General features: G+C 35.7%; 1 protein-coding gene across 3 annotated transcripts in view; it reads left to right on the forward strand.

Annotated features, from left to right (window-relative positions):
- Window positions 1-20,346, forward strand: part of Tsp26A (Tetraspanin 26A) — a 90,899-nt gene that overhangs the window by 1,332 nt on the left and 69,221 nt on the right. The window lies entirely within an intron of this gene.

The raw sequence follows: 20,346 nt of genomic DNA on the forward strand, positions 1-20,346 counted from the left end.
TTCCAGCAGCAAATGAATGCTCTAATCTATGAATGCGAGGACATGTAGCAAAGAGCTCACTTCGCGTTGCTACGGCATTAGGATTTCAGACACATCTAGAGTTAATTGACCTTGTTTTTAGTTAGTTAGCTTGAATTTCCGATGATAGAGTATATTTCACATTTGGGTGCTTAAAGGGAAGTCGCTTACACATTTATGATAGAATAAAGACAGAGTCACGTGTTACAGTAAACTGCGAGCTCGACGATAATTTGGACAATGAGAGATATAATTCAGACTCAAGGAATTTTGGCAAGCCGATAATTTAAGAAAATTTAAAAATCACGCGATTTCTATCAGCTAGTAAAATTTTCGTTTTATTTTTGGTTGCGCTTGGGCGAAACTCCTCTCGATAGGAGATCCCTAACTTTGACGTATCGCAAAAGGGTCGGCCCTTTTCTCTTTTACAAAAATATTATATTGTCATCGTAACTGCAGATAATTTTATTAACGTAACAAGTCGAGAAGAGGGTGTAAAAAAATTGTATCGATATATCAAGCACGATTCATAAAACGAAACAATTCTTAAATTCAATTCACAAACGTGGGGAAAATTAATTATTATCTTCCTAAAAAATTTCTTACAAAATTTTTTATGCACGTTTGCGTTTGCAAATACATGTATAAATTCACAACCACACGTATTATGTGGATTCACGTAACAAAGCATAAGAAAACGAAACAAACGTATCAGAAAAGAATATTGATTTACACGAATAAATGAATGATCGCAAAGGGTTTTTCGTTGCGGTCACTGTCGTGTAAGTATGTTTTTTATTTATGCTTCACCTCGACGATAAAACTGCACACGGGCAACACGGTTTCGCGTACATTTGAAATATTTATCGCCGGCATTCCGTCGGTGCCTCTCTCATCCCCCCCCCCCCCCCCACCTCTTCTTTCTCTTTTTCTTTTCTATTTTCATATCCAGAATCGGATGTACCGCGAAGCTGGGATATTCATTTTTATACATATACCATACGTATAAAATTCCCGATAGAATTCGGAGAATTTTTAATATGAGCAACGGCGTTGAATACTTACAATATAAAACGACGATCGTTCGTTGGATGCTTTCCAGCGTCCGGTGCTCGAAGATTGTCTGCAGGTGGTAGTAATATTAAAGGAATTATTTAAATGGTTTTTTAGCCGCAATTCTCTTGGGTGGGGGTAAAAATGTAGAAAAATCGAATAAAAATAGAAGGGTAAATATTATGAAATTTTTAAAGAAATGGAAATTTAAAGATTTAGACAGTCGAAGTGTGTAGAAACTAAAAAATAGAAGGGTTAGAATATGGAATTACAAAATGTAGAATTCGCCGAATTTGTCTCAATAATATAGAATCGTATAAAGATTCTAGATTTTGCCATTCTATGTTTTGACCTTTCTATATTTGATCTTTCTGTATACTTTCGGCTTTGTATATTTTTAATTTTCTATACTTGTACACTACAAATTTTCATAATTGTACGAATTAGATCTCGATCCTTCTATACGGATCAGCTATTTCGTATTCTTACTTCCACCCAATTTCATCTCTTCCTTTCTTTCTCTCATCTTCACCTTCTTCTTCTTCATCTCTGGCTTTTCGATGCAGCTAAATTTCAAGGTTTTACAAAGGAGACAGAAATAAGAATACCTACGTGGCATTAATTTGTTTCCTCCACAGAATATTGAAGCCAAAATACGTAGTACGTGATATCACAGCTCACCGAGTGTGAACCTGTAAAGACAACGACTACCGTCCGCTGTATCTCATTGTGAATCTACGATATCTTCCTCCTCCACCTCCTCCTCTTCCCTCTTTTCTCCTCACCCAGCAGCAGCAGCAGCAGCAGCAACAAAGCCTGTGAGATCTTTGAGAGACGAGCCGAATCCGTTCACCGCGCTTTCTACATGGCTGAGTTGAGGCGGGCGATTGGCCTTGCCGATGTGATCCGTGCTATGCGACACACAATGCCTCAGACTCAGCCTCAGAGTCGAGATTTGGCCGCGAGATAGAGGAGAGAAGAAGAGAGGAGGATCTACACAATTTTGCAGACTTATCTCGACCCGCCTCACCTTATTTCCTTGACTCGAATTCACCTTACTTTGCGTATTCCCATTCCAATTTCCATCGATCATATTTCACACGGTCGGAATTATAATCCTATTACGTGTCGCGTAGACCTGCGATTATTCTATAAAACAAATCATTGGAACAGTAGTAACGATTTAAAATTCATTTGGCAAATGATGCCAAAAAGATAGAGAGGGGGGGGGGGGGGGGGGGAGGGGAACCATCACTATTGTCTAGAAAGTTTCTTTAAAACATTTTCTTTCGCAATTGTACTCGACTTTAATTGATTATTACTCTGGGACCGATTGTTACGAGTTGCGGTAATTCTCTCGACGACCTCAACGAAAAAACGAAGAAAAAGTAAAAGAAGAAGAAGAGATTTGTGCAGCTCGCGTGTTACCCGGTTGTTGCTCGGCTTCGCTGCATCATCTTATTGTAATAGTTATACTATCGTTCCTCGCTTTTGCGAGTTGCGACCAACCGGTTTACAGTCTGGCGCACTTTTGATCATGCGCGGTGAAAGCGAGAGAGAGAGAGAGAGAGAGAGAGAGAGAGAGAGAAAGAGAGCAAGAGTAGAGTGCCTGCAGCTTCTTCTTCTTCTTCTTCTTCTTCCTATTTTCTGTTTTCTCTGTTTTCTATTCCGCTGTAAGGTATTTATGTATGCATGTATGTATGTACATACCTACCTACACATTGTACGTAATAAGGCACTCTATGTTGTGAGTGAGTTTATTAAAACATCAATGACGAACGGCCTCCTACGTGTATTACAACGTCAAAACCAAGAAGGTGGAAACGCACGCTTCTTGTTCTTCTTCGTCTTCGCGTCATGCCGGGTGCTGCAGACGGTCTTAAAAGGAGTGAATAACGAGGGTGGTGGAGGTGGAGCAGAGAAGAGAAGAGAAGAGACTCGTTCGTCCGTCGCTCTTTGTCTTGAAAATTTCTGCGCGCCATTCGTTATCACCTACCCTACGTCTCATCATTGTTTAACACCTCGCGCCCTCTGCATCAATACATGAATACATAAATACATAAATACATGCATACATATATATAAGGGATTCCACACCAAACCGGCCTAAGTATGATCTTTGCTATCGGCAATGTTTTTCATTTTTAAGTACGGTGTACAGTGTACGAAAAAAGAAATCGTCTTTCATTGGGACTTGGATTATTTTGAACCAAGGGTTGGATTTTTAACACTTTCAAAAACGCGAAAAATCAATTTTCGAACGAATAACCCCAATCTATTGGCTTCAAATTTTTCTCATCAATTCTTTGTTAGAAAACGAATATTTTGAGACCAAGATGAAAGTTGGCAAGGTTTTTATTTAGAAGCTACAGGCGAAACAAGTAATTGAAAAGTGTGAAAAAAAAGAATAATATATAAATTTGCATGTTTTTAAATTACATTCAATTCCATTTTTCTCACTTTTTAATTACTTGTTTCGCCTTCAGCGTCCAAACCAAAAGCTTTCCCACTTTCATCTCGGTTTCAAAAATTTCATTTTCTAACAAAGGATTCAAGAGAAAAATCTCAAGCATATCGATTTCAGGATTGTGCGTTCAAAAATCGGGTGTTTGTATTTTCAGGCACGGGTCATTTTTGGGTGGAATCCCTCATACATACATCGCTGTGTTAAAGTACGACTGTAAACTTTGTGCCACTTCCTTAACACTACTGCATACATATTTACTCGCATTGCGTACATATTCGCGTCTGTCCTTTGACCGTACGGTTATATATAATAACAGCGAATAGTAAATGCATACGCGTTATGTAATAAACGCTTTGAATATTGTAGACGTTGAACGAACAAGTTATAGTTTTCACATTACTGAGAATAAGTAAATATACGGAAAGAAATGTTGTTCGATCCTTGAGATCGCGTTTATTATAGCCTTCGAATTTTCAGTGGCAAACTCCTTAACGCGTACTTTCAAAATGCCATTCTATTCCCCTTCTATTGTTATACTGTACATGTATGGAAACATCGGCGTTCATCGGTTCGTCTTGAAAATAAATTACATTATATCGCTGCAGGTAGTTTGATGACGTAACGTATAATTCAGAGGTATAACGTTATCTTTATTTGTTGACGAGGTTAAACGTATGCAAATACAGCCGATGGACGTATGTGAAAGTATAAAAAAAAAAAATAAAAAAATGATATATTATCACGACTAAGGATCGCAGTCGAGGTTGTTGTGCACCTTGAAAATTACATCCAAAGAAGATTGTTCCGCATCATGGATGTAAAAAAGCCTGACGAGTATTCTGCCCTCGTAAAATCAAATGTTCCCAACTTGAGAAATAAAAAAACTCTGCGGGAAAAAGGTGTTGGAAAGGGTGTGTATTTTTTAAAGATAAATCGGATAAACTACAAGTTATTAATTTTCTGTTTTGTTTTTTTAATTTCACGAGCATTTTGAATTAGTATGACCGGCAGGCCAATCACATTTTACACCAAACTTCATCTAAATCCGTTCGGTAGATTTGATGTGCCCCTGAAAGGGTTGAAAGGAATCCAGTATCATTGGGGCACGGTTTAGAGTTGAGATAAAAATCGGAAAAAATCAAGGCATCGTTTTTGAATTATCCGGAGCTAGCTGAAATTCAAAAACGACGTTTCTAAGGACCATCCTGGTGTACTGTAACACTTTTGAGTGTTACGGAAATCAGATATAGGTTCGTTTAGCGATAAAGAAGTGTACAGATACAGGCAAAAATTAAAAGATGAAAAAAATGCGTTTAATAGCGATACGCGTTGTCATTTTAAAGCCCGAAACAGGACCGGTTTTACAACGATGTTCGTTGAAGCAGCAACCTCATTAATTTCTATACGATTCTATGTGACTATACTGCATAATTAGATTGGGGGCAAAACGGGTGATTTCTACGTACAGTGCAACAATCGAACGTACGAACGATGGATTCGGTTGAGTACATCGGGTAGGTAGGAGTAGGTAATGCTTTAATACGTGTATAAGCTACTCACCTCCTCATCGCTTCTCTGATACCGGTAGGTGGTGGTTAGTTATCTGCAGCCATAGTACTTACACTCGAAACCTGCACGTGAAACCGCTCGCGTTATATCACTTATATCATATCCACCCTATCCATGCGCGCGCGTGTAGGTTTGCTAATGTAAATTGAAATAATTGAACCGCTTGAATTAAGTACGAAACTCGTGTTCAATTACACCGCACAGATTATTATCGCGGAGAATATTCGATGTAGCATAGAAACACGTATACCTACTATTATTCATTGTGGGAAACTTACACCGAAACCAGATGCGGCTGGAGACTGAGGCAAAAAAAAAAAAATAAAAATCTTCCTTAAAAACCATTTGAAAGAAAACAACAGTTTTTAAACTTGCAATCATCTTATAATATATACGAAAAATTACGATTATATATAGGCATTTTATTTAACGATCCCGATTATCGTTAAAGTCGTTAAAAGATTTATAAAATTCATGTAACATGTATAACGAATGGTTCGAAAAATTTGTACAGATTTTTTTTTCATTTTTTTTCTTTCTTTATTTTCGATTCGGAATATCGACGAGTAAGGACCCCCCCCCCCCCCCCCCCCTCACCCCCAAGTTCGAAAGCACAAGTTTTAAATGAAGTCTTTTCAGATGCAGGGAAACGGGTGGGGGGGGGGTGGGGGGTAATTAACTCGTGATTTATGACGCTTGAAAAACATTTCTACGTGTTTCATTTCTTCCTTTTCTTATTTCTTTCTTCATTACTTATCGTACATTCTCTCTTTCCATCTCTAATCTTGTTATATTTTATCTTGTTTTCTTTTTTTTTTTTTCTACTTTTCGTTCTTTCTTTCTTCAATTTTAATCTCTTTAACCGTACTTTCATGCAGCGTGATAAAACAATTCATTCTACTGCCAATTAACGGATTAAACGTACCTTAATGTATAAAAAGTGCGAAAAATTTTAATATCCAACATACACGTTATTACCGCTATACATATACGAACATGTAGCTAATTTTGCGCTGTGTAATAATAAATGAAAACATCGATAAAGAAATTTTTTTATTTTTTTTAATTTCGAAAGCGCTAAAATGAAATTAAAAATTAACGAATGTCACGTGTTATATAATTATTTGAAGCAGTTATACGTTGTACAATTTTAATAAAAATTTGATTCGTTTTTATTCGCCCCCTTACTTGATTATTTATATACCTAAGTATAACCTGCAAGCTGTTTTATAATTACTTGAGCCTAATAATACATGCATGAGGTATTTAACACGTGGCTAGTTCCGGTATTGTTATTTATTTTTTTCACTCTCCTTTTTTCCGGCATAGAGGGTCAACGAACCGACACAGCAAGTCGTGAAAATCGTGACTCACAATCAGAATGTCGCGTGTGTCGTGTCGTCGTGTGTCGTGTGTGCAAACGCCAAAGTCGCACTCCTGCAGCTGCTTCTCTGTTCTTTTCTCCTCGCGTGTACGTCAGGTATTTCCTGCCTGCCTGCACCCCCATAACTTATACGCACACATATGTCCGTACCTGAATCTACGCCAAATACAACCCTTGCTTGTTTCACTTGCAGTCTGCAGGGGTTCTTTTTCTTCCCTTTTCCATATATGCCTATTTTTACACGATTAATCGAGTATAATCGATCATTTTTCCTTGAAATCGGTTTTTGTTTTTTACTCCCATTAACGACGCGATACGATATCAATTTATGTGATCAAAGTATCGATTGTTATATCATAGTCTTACTTACCGAGTACCTGTTTGATATGAGAAGTGAATGATGAATGAATATTTTCACACGAAATTGACAAATGTTTTGAACGAAACTATAAATTATTAAATAAACTTTTTTCGCTGTTAAGACCATATATTGAAATTTACGAAATTTTCGTCAAAAATGCACCGTTTCAAAGAAATACGAAATAATCGATTAATCGATTAATTTCTACCGATTCCATCGAGTCATGTTCGATTATTCGTAGCTCAGGGGTCACCGCTACTATTACCCTACGTCTTTTAACTTTATTTACCTATAATTTTTGCCCTTATTTAGTCAAATCAAGTTTACGTATTTATCCGATATCATGTTACACGTTTTATCGTTGTAATTTCATTCATTTTCGTTCATTCTTTTTTTTCTCTTTGCAATCTCTACGCCTTCCATTCGTTACGCCGATATTATTACGTTTAGATATTTGAATAAGGTTTGTTATCTTTTCTCTTCTTCTTTGTTTCTTTTTACTCGCCAATTACCGTTTCAACTCCAAAACTGAACGTAATACAATTTTATCCCGACGCCTTTCGTTTCCTGTTGTACGTATAATTTGCTTTGGAAAATGTTTCCTCTTTTGTCTTGTTTCGGTTTTTCACTTATCGTTGAAATATATTTTCTCGCAAAATTGATCAAGTTCAATTTATCACCCACCGATCTAACATCCTGCATATATATCGTGTTATATAGCAGACTGACCAATTTTGATTAGTCGAACCCTGCGGCTACTGGCGCAAAGTGTCAAAACTCCCAAGTATATGTACCCAAAGCTGGTTCGTAACATAGGTACGTGCATGAATGTGTGTATGTATGCTCAGTTGAGAGGAGTTCAAAGTTGACACGGGTTGATGACGGTTACGTCGTATTTCACGAGGTGATTCAATTTTGGAATTTCGGGTTATTGGTACCTACACGATGCCGGTACTGAACAAACAAAACAAAAATCGCGAAAAACGAAAGAAAGAAAAAAAAAAAAAAAAACGTACGCGTTTAATCACGATAAAATTATATTACCTTCGATAAAAAATAAAAAACAAAAAACTTTGCACCGATGGTTGTTCAAATTTGATATCACCCTGCAATGACATTTCTCCCGATCAAAATTGTTCGGGAACCGATATCTGGATTGTGCAATCATCGGTTATTAAATTTTCTCACGTTAATTGGCTGTGTGAATAATTAATGAAAATTAGTGCAAAGAATTTTTATTTTCGACATTTTCCACCACGCTTATCTCACATGTTTTTACTATTTATGAGTTGTGTGGATTGCACACACACACACACACACGTATAGTATATATATATATTGAATCCTACGATATATCGAATCGTTATAATTATGTATTACTTTTTACCTTGTTATACCCTCCCGCATATGACACAGCTTGTGTAACGCGGAGTTGAATAATTCAGATTTTGGGATAAGTGGAACCTCCGGTGGTCCTGGAAACCCTTGGGAATAGTCTCGGGACTCTTGGTGGTCTCGTGACTATTCCTCGTTATGCATACATGACACACACACACGAAACCCTTCCCCATTTTCATTTCTGTCAGACACGCGTCTGCAGCCAGTCAGCTTTTGCCTACTCCGCACACACGTTCGTATTCATATTCATAACAAGTTCGAGCCGCCGTTCCTCCCTTCATTTTCATCCTCGAGTTATTTATCCGGAAGTCCATCTTACTCCACTCCCAAATATCCCTGCGTATTTCACTCTCATCCTTAACATTCCGCGCATTGTTTTTTCGCCAGCGTCTTCCGTACTTGCGTTGGAATGCAGCGATGAATCTTTCCCGCATCGTATTGTTTAAATATTATTCAGGGTTGCCACGTTATTTAATTTACGTTACAGAGGCGGTTACTTATTTTTTTTTCATTTTCTTTTTATTAGATTACAAACACGGGTCTGCAATGAAATCCTCCTTTTTCGAAAATAGTTATAATAACAACAATATTGACTGGATATTGGTAAGGGTGGTAGACGGAATTCGGCGGAGTGAGTGACAGAAAAGCAAACAAGTATAACGGCGATGGTTCTTCGATTGTCAGAATGTTGTAGGCGTGGAATTTGACACGTTGATATACAATATCCATCGATATAAGGTTATAATAATGGCCGAACATTGTAAATGGAATGTCGGTATAAGTTTCACGACTTTCGTTGGTGAGTTTCTTTTTTTTTTTCTTTTCTGCTTCTTTTCATTCTTTGATTTTCTTTTGCGTGATATTACTCGTACTCTTTACTATACTTACATTTTTCGCGGCGAACGACGTTTGGCAAAATTGCTGCCGTTATCGACGCGAGAGTATAAAATAATATGTGTATATTTATTGTTTATTTTATTATATTGTATATTTATATTTATTGTTGTCGTCTATCGTACTTTATATACAAGGTTTATAAGGCATAAATATATACACGGATATCTGTATGTACGTGTACATACACTTGAATTTTAGAAACTACCTTACTTCAATTTGTATCATTATTTCCATACCTGCAGACGAAGATGTTCCGCACCGTTTTTCTTATCTCTACGTATAAATTTTTGTTCGCGAATACGAAGGAATAATTGATTGAAAATATTTATTTGGTCACATAAAATCGGATTTTTTGATCTTTTAACGTGTAAATATTCATACTGCCTACAACTTGCAAAAATCATATCTCCAATGGAAAGAAAATTTGTTGTTTTTCTTTTAAATTTTGAACATCGCTCAGCAGTGTGCGGATAATTTATCACATTCTATTCGCGTAATCTTTGGAATGTTTTTTTAGATATTTGCGCCTGAAAATAATATTTAATAAAAGAAGATCGCGCGAAAACGATATTTGAAATGAAAATTGTTATAAAAAAATGGTTTGATCCTGCCAAATATTTCCGATCTTTGCCTTTCTCTCCCAACGAATCTGCCTACGTTTCACATCTACGTGCACCATACATGTACACATATATGTATGTATGCATGTATGTATTACTCGACGGAGTAAAGCTGGTCAATAAAGGGAGACCCGTGGGTGGGAAAACAGCGAAGTTGTCTCGACGTGACGTGAGACGTTTGCTTTTCACTATCCGAGGCGTCTGGAAGAAAAAAAAAAAATAGCAAACTGGAAGAAAAGAAAGTCTACTTAATATTTTTCGCGACATTCCGACTTACTTCATCCTCACGCAAAGGAGAATTAAAAAAAAATTCATTGAAGATAAAGACGAACATTGATGACGAAATATTTATAAGCTTGCCGTTTTATATGGATATTTTTAAAGAAAAAATAACATCACAGGTTATACAGGCTTTTAATATTGCTATGAGTCTACTTGTAAAATCACTGCGAGAAAATTTCCAAACAGTTTTTTTAATCGGATTTGTTCGTAAAGGCAAAAAATTTTTGTTTTCATTGATAATAGGTAACGAGTTTTTTTTTTTTTCTTCTTTCACCTTCGCTTTTGTTTGTAAAAGAGAGAATTTCGACATCGTTTTACTTCTTAAACGTGTAATTCGCTGATAACTATACCCTCTTCCAAATTTCATACGACGTCAACTTTTTTCACCTACATATACGTCTCTAATTCTTCCGTCGTGAATAATTTTTTTCTCCTCTTTCTTTCTTCTTTGTGGAATATCGGTAAATAATCCTATATATTCAGAGGAGACCTGAAGCAGGCTGAACAACGGTTGTCTCTCCTCTCTCTCTCTCTCCGATTTGGTAGTCAAGTCACGCGGTCGAGTCGCCGGCGCGTCGACGGAATGAAAACCATTCGCGGGTGTAACGATGATAGAAAAAAAAAAAAAAAAAAATGTTACCCCTACCAACGTCTTTGTCGTTTTTTTCCCACTCCTCGACGATTTCCAACGCCCACGTGTGAAGAAGAAGAGAAAAATGTTTCACACTCTTGTTATTTTCATTCTTTTCTCATTTTCATTCTCTCTTCACAAATTTGGAATGCACATGATTTGATACGACGCGATTACGATGGAATGAAAAACAAAAATTAAAAATAAAAACAAACAGATATGCCTGAATTTTTTTCATTTTAGGTATATTATAAATTTTGCTTAACAGTATATATATATACACATACATACACACACACACCTACGTATATATGATATGTATTACAAAATGTAAAAGTTGTGTGCAGATTTATTCTCTCATTCTTAGCAGGAATGTTTAACGCGATATTTTTCTTTTTTTTTTGAGGAGGGCATGGTTTTGATGTCGTATACTTATGACGTAAGGTGTATTACTACACGCCCCTTTAGCAGGGTCAAATTTTCTCGAGGCTTTGAAGTACGGGGTCTCCGGAAATAAACGGTATCCGGGGAACGAGGCAGGGAGGGAGGGAAGAAAAGGGGAAACAAAGTGACGCGGAAAAAGGCTGCTGTGCACAAGAGGGAAATATATTACACCTATACCCTGCGTAAGGTGTTGCTCCTCTTTACGAGATCCCTCGAGGCCAACCATTGCGGACTCTGGCGCGAGATCGCCGTTTCTTTCGCTGAGAAAAATTTCATTTTTCATAGTAACTAGAAAAATTCAGTAAAACAGGTATCGTTAAAAAAAAACAAAAAATGTTTGAGTATTGTTTGAATTACGAAAAACGAGCCGCGCGTAACCATTTTGCGCTATCGTCGATCCTTTTTCGGTTATTGCAACGCAAAATCAGTTTGTTCGGTTTACTCGACTTTTTTAGTTAAACAAGGCCTTAACGTCAATTTATCGTTGCACGAGCGTTAAATTTTCGCAACGGTTGCAAGAAAATCTAGCAACAGTGATCGTAATTTGAAAGAATAGTAACGGATACCAGAATTTCCGGTAACAACTAGAAAACTAATTTTCATTTTCTCCCTAGAACTATGTTTTTCGATTGTGGTAAAAAAATGAAAATAGTTAAAGACTGAGCGGTAACCGGAACTAAAAATGTCTCGCAGTGCTCCGTCGTGTATGTTTTCTTACCACCAGTTGATACTACGATATATTCAGACTGCATAATACAATTAATACATCGCTTCGGTTATTTGCGAGTTTATTTCTTTTTTATTTATTTTCTTTTGTCAGAACTATACATTCCTAAAGTTCTTCGAGTTTTCGGTTATTATATCGTAGGTGCTTAGAAAACTGGAATACCGCTCCCAACATATAATAATTATTGTTTATATGCATGGCGTGCATATTTATAATAACTGTATGTACACTACCATCTGGGATAAGAAAAAAATACTCATCTTATTTTTAGATCCGGTAATGGTATCTATTCAAATTTTTATACCAAATAATCTAATCTAAACTGAAACTATTATTAATCCGCAGTTGTCGGGGACAAAAAAAAAAAAAAAAGTGAAGAAAACAGATTATAACGAGAAGTTTAACTTTAAAAATGTAGAAAATACTCTGTAATACGGAAATGATTTTCATCTGCGCGTCTGCGACAATTTAAGAAAAAAAAAAAAACAAGATGATTTTCCACACTTTGCTTTTCTCCAATTCGTCATCCTCGTTGTACATAATTACTATTATCATTTGTATAAACAACCAAATGCGGCAACTCGTTTAATCCCAAACATCATCGGCAAAACTTACAATTAGATCGAATCACATTTTGAAAATTGTGCTACCGAGTTTTTGAAATTGCGAAATAAGATCCAGTCTCTGTGATCGAGGGATGTTGGCCTCAATTTTATACAAAGGCGAACAAACGCAATCGTTATTATTAATTATCGCCGGTGCAGTATAATAATAATAATAACAATAATAACAACCTTGCAGGGTGATTTATTGGACATAACTAAGTTCGAGTTACTCATATATATATATATATATATATATATAGTTTTAATCAGTATACCTTAATACATCTAGCAGCCCCTGCAGCTATATATGCACGTGCTACAAATGACCCGAACCCCCCCCCCCCCCCCCATCGGCAAAAAGTTTGCCCAAAGGTCGGCGGCGACAACTGTTGCCAATTCCCCCGAAACTCTGCATGTTACACTGTATAATATTACAGACATTGTTCAATTGTAATTGTCGTGAAAAGATTGAAACGAAAGAAAAGAAAAAGCAAAATCAACCCTCAAAATCTCGTTAGTTCAGAAAATTGTATCAAGTTTTTTAAAGCAGCACGGTGATAGTTTCTTGTTTGTTTTGGTTTCTTTTCTTTTTTTTTTTAGATTTTTTTTATTTTTGCCAGGTGTTTATACCATAATAATGTTCATTCGCTGCATTTCCTATGAAAGGTTCACGGTTAGAGTAATAAAGAAGGAAAGGTGGAGGTTAGAGGGGGAGTTTATATTATTTGACAGTTTCAAGGCGTTTGTAAATTAAAGAAGAATTTACGCGTTTTATGGCTTGACTATTATATAATACGATATTAGAAGAGTCTTGTTATATATATATATATATATATATATATATATAAACGCTGCAAGTGCCTTAAATAGGGTCAAAAAGGGTCAAACGAACGATTCGAAGAGACGTTGCATCCGCGTTGGAAGAAAATTAAATAGTATAATGAATCTAACACCGTGAAAATTGCGTTGCTCTTTCATATTGTCGTTGGTATGAAGGGGTTATATATACGAAAGTTCGTAAGAGGGGGGGAAAAAAAAAGGAAAGAAAAAAGAAGTTATATATAATGCAAGATGTCGACGAAAATGAACGCGAGGGAAGAAATTTATATTTAACCGAATAAATGCAGGTTATAACACGAGAGGTCCTTTTTACGAGAAGTAAGGAAGGCGGAAAAAAGCGTGAAAAAGAAATTTATAACAAGCTTCTGAAAATTAATAAATTCAATTATTAAACGGTAGGGGAGAAAAATTCTCTACTTTTTTTTTTTTTACGTTGCATCTGGAGTTACAAGGGTAAACTTTTTATATTTTACATACGACATAAAATCGTATACGTTCTTCCTTGTTATTTCCGATTTTATAACAATTCGTTGCAAAATTGCAGATGCAGTTTTGAGATATTGTACAAATATTGGTTTAAAAAAATTTGAATACAAATTTCGACCATTTGTATTCAATCGAGAATGTATTCGATCATTATTATTCGTCAGAATTATCAGTCGAAAATCTATATAACGACAATTCGTAATCGTATAAATTTGAAACCAGAATTGTAAGGTAGTTGCAGGATAAGCTTACAGCTTTCGCATCATCGTGTTGCAATACGACAATAATTCCTAATGGTCGAGAACTCTGACTGTAAAAATCTAGCGAAAAGAGGAAACTGGGCAGGAAAAGTAGGACTGGATTGTACCGACCGGACGACGTAGCAAAGATCGCAAAGTCACGGGTCAGTGTCTTTAGCCAAGGCCTCCATGCTTCGTTTGGTTTCTGCGGGGATATAGCCCGTATATATATGTGTATGTACGTATACAGAGTGAATTGCTAACGACCGAACGGTTCAAGGCGCATGCGTTAAAATTCGAGAGCAAGAGCAGTTGTTTTGTCAGGGTGACCAACATTTTTCAGGGTATTTACATCGCGTCGACCTGTCGTCTGAATTCATGAATGTTGGTCGACCTGACTAAACACAAAACTGCTCTCGCTATCGAATTTTAGCGCATGCGCATTGACTCTTTTCGACTCGATATTTGACGATTTCTAAAGTCAAATCAAAAACTAACAAAACCCGATGATTCCGGACGAAACTTTTTACTAGGGGATTTTTTCGGTTATACGAAGTAACAAAGATTATTTAAAGCTGCAAACAAACCGCGATAATTTTTTAAACGGATCGCTGAGCATCTTGCTGTGACTCAAAATGTTAAACCGTTCAATCGTCGGCAATTAACTCTGTATATGTATACCTATATACATAAGCATGCATATTGCACGGATATGTAAATATGGAAACGAACGGTAGCGTTTAAATCTTCCAAGGATCGTGGGCGAGTCCTGTTATAATATGTGTACTTATGGATGTATATGTCGCGTTTTATACGCGCCTTGACACATCTTTTGCCTCTGGACGAAATTCTCTGAGGCTTGGAACAGCGTGCGGATGGATCCGTACGGTTTATGCATGTGTGTTGTTTCGTACACGTCGGTGAATAAAATTTGTCGGAAGAGCCGGCGCGGCGTGTGTTTTTTTAAAACAGTTACTTTCTAAAATTAGCTGCACCGTGAAATTTCTTACATACGCGTCTGCGTGTATCAGAATTTCAAAATACGTATACTCGCTATAGAATCATTTACTGCAATACGTGCGCATGTAACTAAGCACGATGCGAAATGTTCTGAAATATCGGGTGATAAATGAACAATTTATAATTTTATTACACGCGAATTGCAAATATTTTTTATATTTCTTATCGTTTCTTTTCCTTTTCGCGTAACGGTTTTGCGAAGTTGGAATGAATTTCGCGCAGCCACGGCGACAAGTATAGTTTTTATACATTTACTTATTCATTTTCCAGCTTCTCAAATATACGAGTATATTATTGTTGTACATGCTTCGATTGATATATCGATATTTATGTATTTTATCTTTTGCTGAGTATAAGAAGCTGCGAATATATTCGTAAGGTATTAAAAATATAATCATGCACATGAGTGCGTAATATAATAACGATTTGGAAGGATATCTCAGCGTTTAAGAATTTCAATTTCATCTTTCCTCGCACAACTTTTCAGTTACTCGACATTATTTTTTTTTTTTTTTTTTTTTTCGTATTTATTTATTTATTTTTAAATCAAGGTATCGTTTTTTTTTCCCTTCTCAATATTTCTCGCCATCCTTACCGATGTTTAACATATTTGTCTACCCATCCCCGTTATTAATAAAGTTAATTGCAATTTTTTCATCGCTCTACTGCCTTTTCATCATCTCGATTTGTTTGCCCGTTTTTAAAATTTTTTTTTATTCCGTTTAGTTTTTATTCATCGTCAACTGTACAATTTACGCTAAAGAAGCACGCGAAAGATTGCGAACGGTATGCGGATGTGAAAGACAGAGAGAGAGAGGGGGAGAAAAAAAATTCGTCCTCCACGCTCCACTTTTTCTTTCTCTGCCATCGACACCTACTTGTTTTATAATACACTATTATTGATATAATGTTATAACAACGCGGTGGGTGCGATTAGCGACCTTGACGAATGAAACTGCAAGTCGAATGAATACGTAATTAGAGAATTGACATAGCGGATTTTTGCCCGCTCGATATTTATTATCATACACCCATATGTGACGTACGATTTACGTAATACACTGTGCAGTATCAAATTAGCACTCACACATTCGCGTAATATTGAAAAAAGAACGATTTTCCCACAAGCAGATGAAAAAAAATGCCTGCTCTTAGTCTGAGAAAAAGCCTCGAAATGACTGAACGCTGTAGCTAAAACGTAACGCCGAGCCGTTTTCATTTCTGTCGTAAATAAATGGAGAAGTCGATTTTGGTACACGTTTAGAATGAATTTTTTTTTTTTTTTTGTTTTTTTTTTTTTTTTTCATTCCCTTGGCCATAAACTATCTTTTTGACATCCACTACGAGAAAATACTCGTGTAGTATGGTCGTGGTAAAATCAATTTGCATTTTTTCCCCAATATTTATTGAAAATAATGATGTAAGATTTTCGAAAGTTATCGTTTATTCCCGACTCAATCGTATTGTTAACTATTTCAACAAACCTAACAAACGGGACGAAATATGGCATATTTTTGCCCTCATTTGCGGGGAAAATGAGATTTGATGAAAGAATCTTTTTGTTTTTTTTTTCGACGCGGGAACTGCGCGAAATAAAAACACAACTTTATTATTATTATTAAGTATATCTAACGGTACACAAATCTTCGCTTATGTATTTTCATTCCTTTTTTATTTTTTTATTATTATTAAATATTCGGCAAATAAATTTGACCAATTTATCGGTACAGCTACCCGCAAATTAAGTTTTGCGCGTGCGTGTCTGTGCGTATATATAAAACATATTTGGAACTCGGTCAGACGGTGAACCGATAAAATACAGGACTTATACACAGAGGTGTACAAAGGTCCGAATATCAATTTTGCAGCAGCTTTCTTTGGCTCGGCGGCGTCTTTCACTTCCTTCTATCATCTTCCAGTGTAGATAACGTGCGTGTGCGCGTGTGTATCTAGGTACATATATTATTCGTATTATTTATCATTCAAACTTTCTAAACCCGTTTTCAATTCGTGGCTGATACTAAGGATGGGAAAATTTTTTAACACCTGCAGTGATTGAATTTAATTGATCAGCTCAGAAATTCTTTTTCCTCACGATACAGCGAATATGAGCTTATATTATCCCTTATATTATACTTGTCGCTTATGATTGTCGTCGTAAAATCGTATCTTATGTCAAAGAATTGTGCAAATAAACAGCAGCAACAGGCGACAGGTGCTGTATGTTTGATATTATTAAACATGTCATTTAGTGGGGAGAGAAACAGCTGAACAAACGCTTGGCCGAATATTATACAATTACAAAGATTAGTTTTTGAAAATCGGATTCGACCTGTCTTCGGAAGCTTTGATTTTTTTGTTTTTTTTTATCACAGTGTATTATATATTCATATTTTCATATACAGTCCTGATATACAAAAGTCCTGGAATACAAAAATTTATTAAGTAATAAAAAGATTGAATGTCTTTTAAAATTTTTAATAAATATTAATTAGCGTTTGAGTTTTTACACCTAAAGTTGGTTAATTTACTTTGAAAGACGACTCGCTTTGAATCCTGTGACAAGTTGTGTATAAATATTGAATAAATATTAAATGTTCTGCAGATATTTAGTCAGCTCTTTGCGTCCGCGACGGTTTACCTGAAAGTTTTTTGTATGTTTGTTTGTTTGTTTGCTTGTTGATTTTCGCTCGTAATTTTCATTGTGGAAATATTATGTAGACTGCAGACAACTTCTTCACTTTCAAATATACGATTCGTCGTTGTTACGAGAGTTGATTTTTACTGTTTCTCTTCTTTTACTTTTTACCGTAAAAGTTGATCAAATTATTTCGTAATCAGGATTAGTAAACAGATTGTGTACGTTCAGATTATAGTAATAATAATGTATAAACCAGTTGCAGACAGTCTTTTATACGTTATATATCTATGTATATGTTATAAATGTGCCTTGTACACAATTCCCACCTTTACGTAACACTTGAAATTGATCTGGAACACTCGACGCTCTCTATCGAATGAATTGACCAAAGGGCTAATTTTTCTTTTCTTATTTGCCATAAAATTAATTCATCTAGAAGAAATTGCACCGTGTAAGGAATTGTTATATTTATATATATTTTTTTTTAACTCTCTCGTCTGAATGTAATTAGGAAAGTCGGTGTTTTTTCTTTCGCGCAGTATTTTTTTTTTTTTTTTCTTGCCTTCGTTTGGTTTTAAGGAAAAAGTACATTTTTTATATTTATACGGCCAATTTCGAGTCTCGGTACCTATACCTGACCGCGTTTTAATTAAGACTATATCCTTTTACACCACACCCTTATCACCTTTCTACCTGTTTTATTTTTACATAACTGCACCCCCTCGTGTATTTCTTTTTCTTTTTTTTTTTTTTTCTCTCTCTCTTTTTAACCCCACCGAGATGGGAACGAGTCGATACGAGTGAACTTTATTGCAGACCTTGCGATACCGTTTTTCCTCCCCTCCCTTTTTGTACACAATATAGTACAAAAGTTCTTTTTATTCTCGGAATCCTTGTTCCTAACGTGTTTTAAGGGAAAAACAAAATAAATAAATAAATAAATAAATAAATATACCGATTCTCAAACCGGGAAAAAATGTTGAACGTCACGTTCTTGGTATAATAATATCCTTATTTGCGATTTAGATAGAACAATGAATAAATGTATTATCATACCGAGTAAATATATATATATATACAGAGTCGCTTTTATCGTGCGGTGATAAATTCCAATTTGCTTCTCGTTTCGAGTTCTATTCGAGTTCGACGAAGAAGAAACAGCACAACAATAATGATACATATTTTGTACGTCTTATTTCCGTGCAGGAACAGGAAATCATTTGATACATCTATCAATGATTGAACGCTACCTTGCGGTATTAGGTATTAGGTATATACCTATATTCGAGGTGTTGGGTATGACCTAGACTTTTTCGAGACTATTCGAACACACGCGACACGGGTATTGTTCGATGAAGATAACCGCAGATCGGTATGTATAAGACACGTTGTGATGTATTACATCTAGGTATATATATATATATACCTATCATGTGCGGTGAAAATTCTCATCTCTATACACGTCAGGTATATTCTGATGCTTATAGATTATAGGTATATGTATGATATCATCAGATTATTACATATTTATCAGACGATCCGAAAAATTAGAATCGATTATGATATGTTGCGTTTTTTTTTTTTAAGGTTGAAGTTGGTAACGTTACTGCAACGATGCACGTTCAAGAAAAAATAAAGAAAGATAAAATACACATAAAAAACCAAACCTATGAATAACGTTTTTTTTTTTCTTTTCTCGTTAAAACGATTTTCACGATGTTTAGCATGTTGGGAAAGAACGTCGGGTGTTAAAAATTTTAACAAAGCACCTAATCGGTGACCAAACGACACCCGATTCCTGTATTTTTTTTTTTTTTTCGAGATGATTGTTCACAATTCGTTACTTTTTTCTATTTATTTCATACCGCGACGTAACAATCGTAGAAAAGAAATGTAAAGAGGAGCATTTTTTGGCCAACAATCGAGTGTCTAAATCTTGATCGGAGCACCCAATTAGCACCTAATTATGCCACACCTCGTGGATTTTCTCCGACGTGGCTTTGCCAACATTCTCATATGTACAGGTAGATCATTCTGCGTAGGATGTTCGTCGAGCGTGGGTTCCGGATAGTGTTGCTCCCACTGAGGTCGGGGTCGAACGGGTTCGTTCTTTGTCTTTTGGTAGGTAGGTACCGAGGATGAGTCTGCAGGATTCCCAGTCTGAGTTTATTCGAAGCGCTGCGTGGATGAAAATTTGTCAATCGATTGCAAGTTGCGTCGATTCGACGTCTACGAGTCCTCGAATTTATGGTCGAGAAGTGAAACAATACGTGTAACATTAATTTCGTAGATGAACGAAAGGAAAAGAAATTTGTTTACATTCAAATAAATTAACTTTGATTCTATACATACTTATAACGGTTGATTTTGTCTTTTTTACGTCAATAAATAAGTATTGAAGTTTTTGGTTGATAGCTGATATGGGTGCCTATTATTCAGAAAAAGAATGAAAATTTTTTCAAAAAAATGTGATGTACTTTATCGTTATTAACGTTATCAGGAGCAGTATAATAAGAGCGTGATGGGAGATTAAGTTTGGGGTTTGATACGAGAAAGTTTATACGAAAAATATTCGTTTTTAAACTCTTCTTTTTTTATCATTTCTTTTACATTTGCAGTTTATTATTAGTTATTATTTTTTAATAAAAGTGATTTTGATGCGAA

Source organism: Neodiprion pinetum, chromosome 1 (genome assembly GCF_021155775.2).
Source record: "Neodiprion pinetum isolate iyNeoPine1 chromosome 1, iyNeoPine1.2, whole genome shotgun sequence".
NCBI classification, from domain to species: Eukaryota; Metazoa; Arthropoda; class Insecta; order Hymenoptera; family Diprionidae; genus Neodiprion; species Neodiprion pinetum.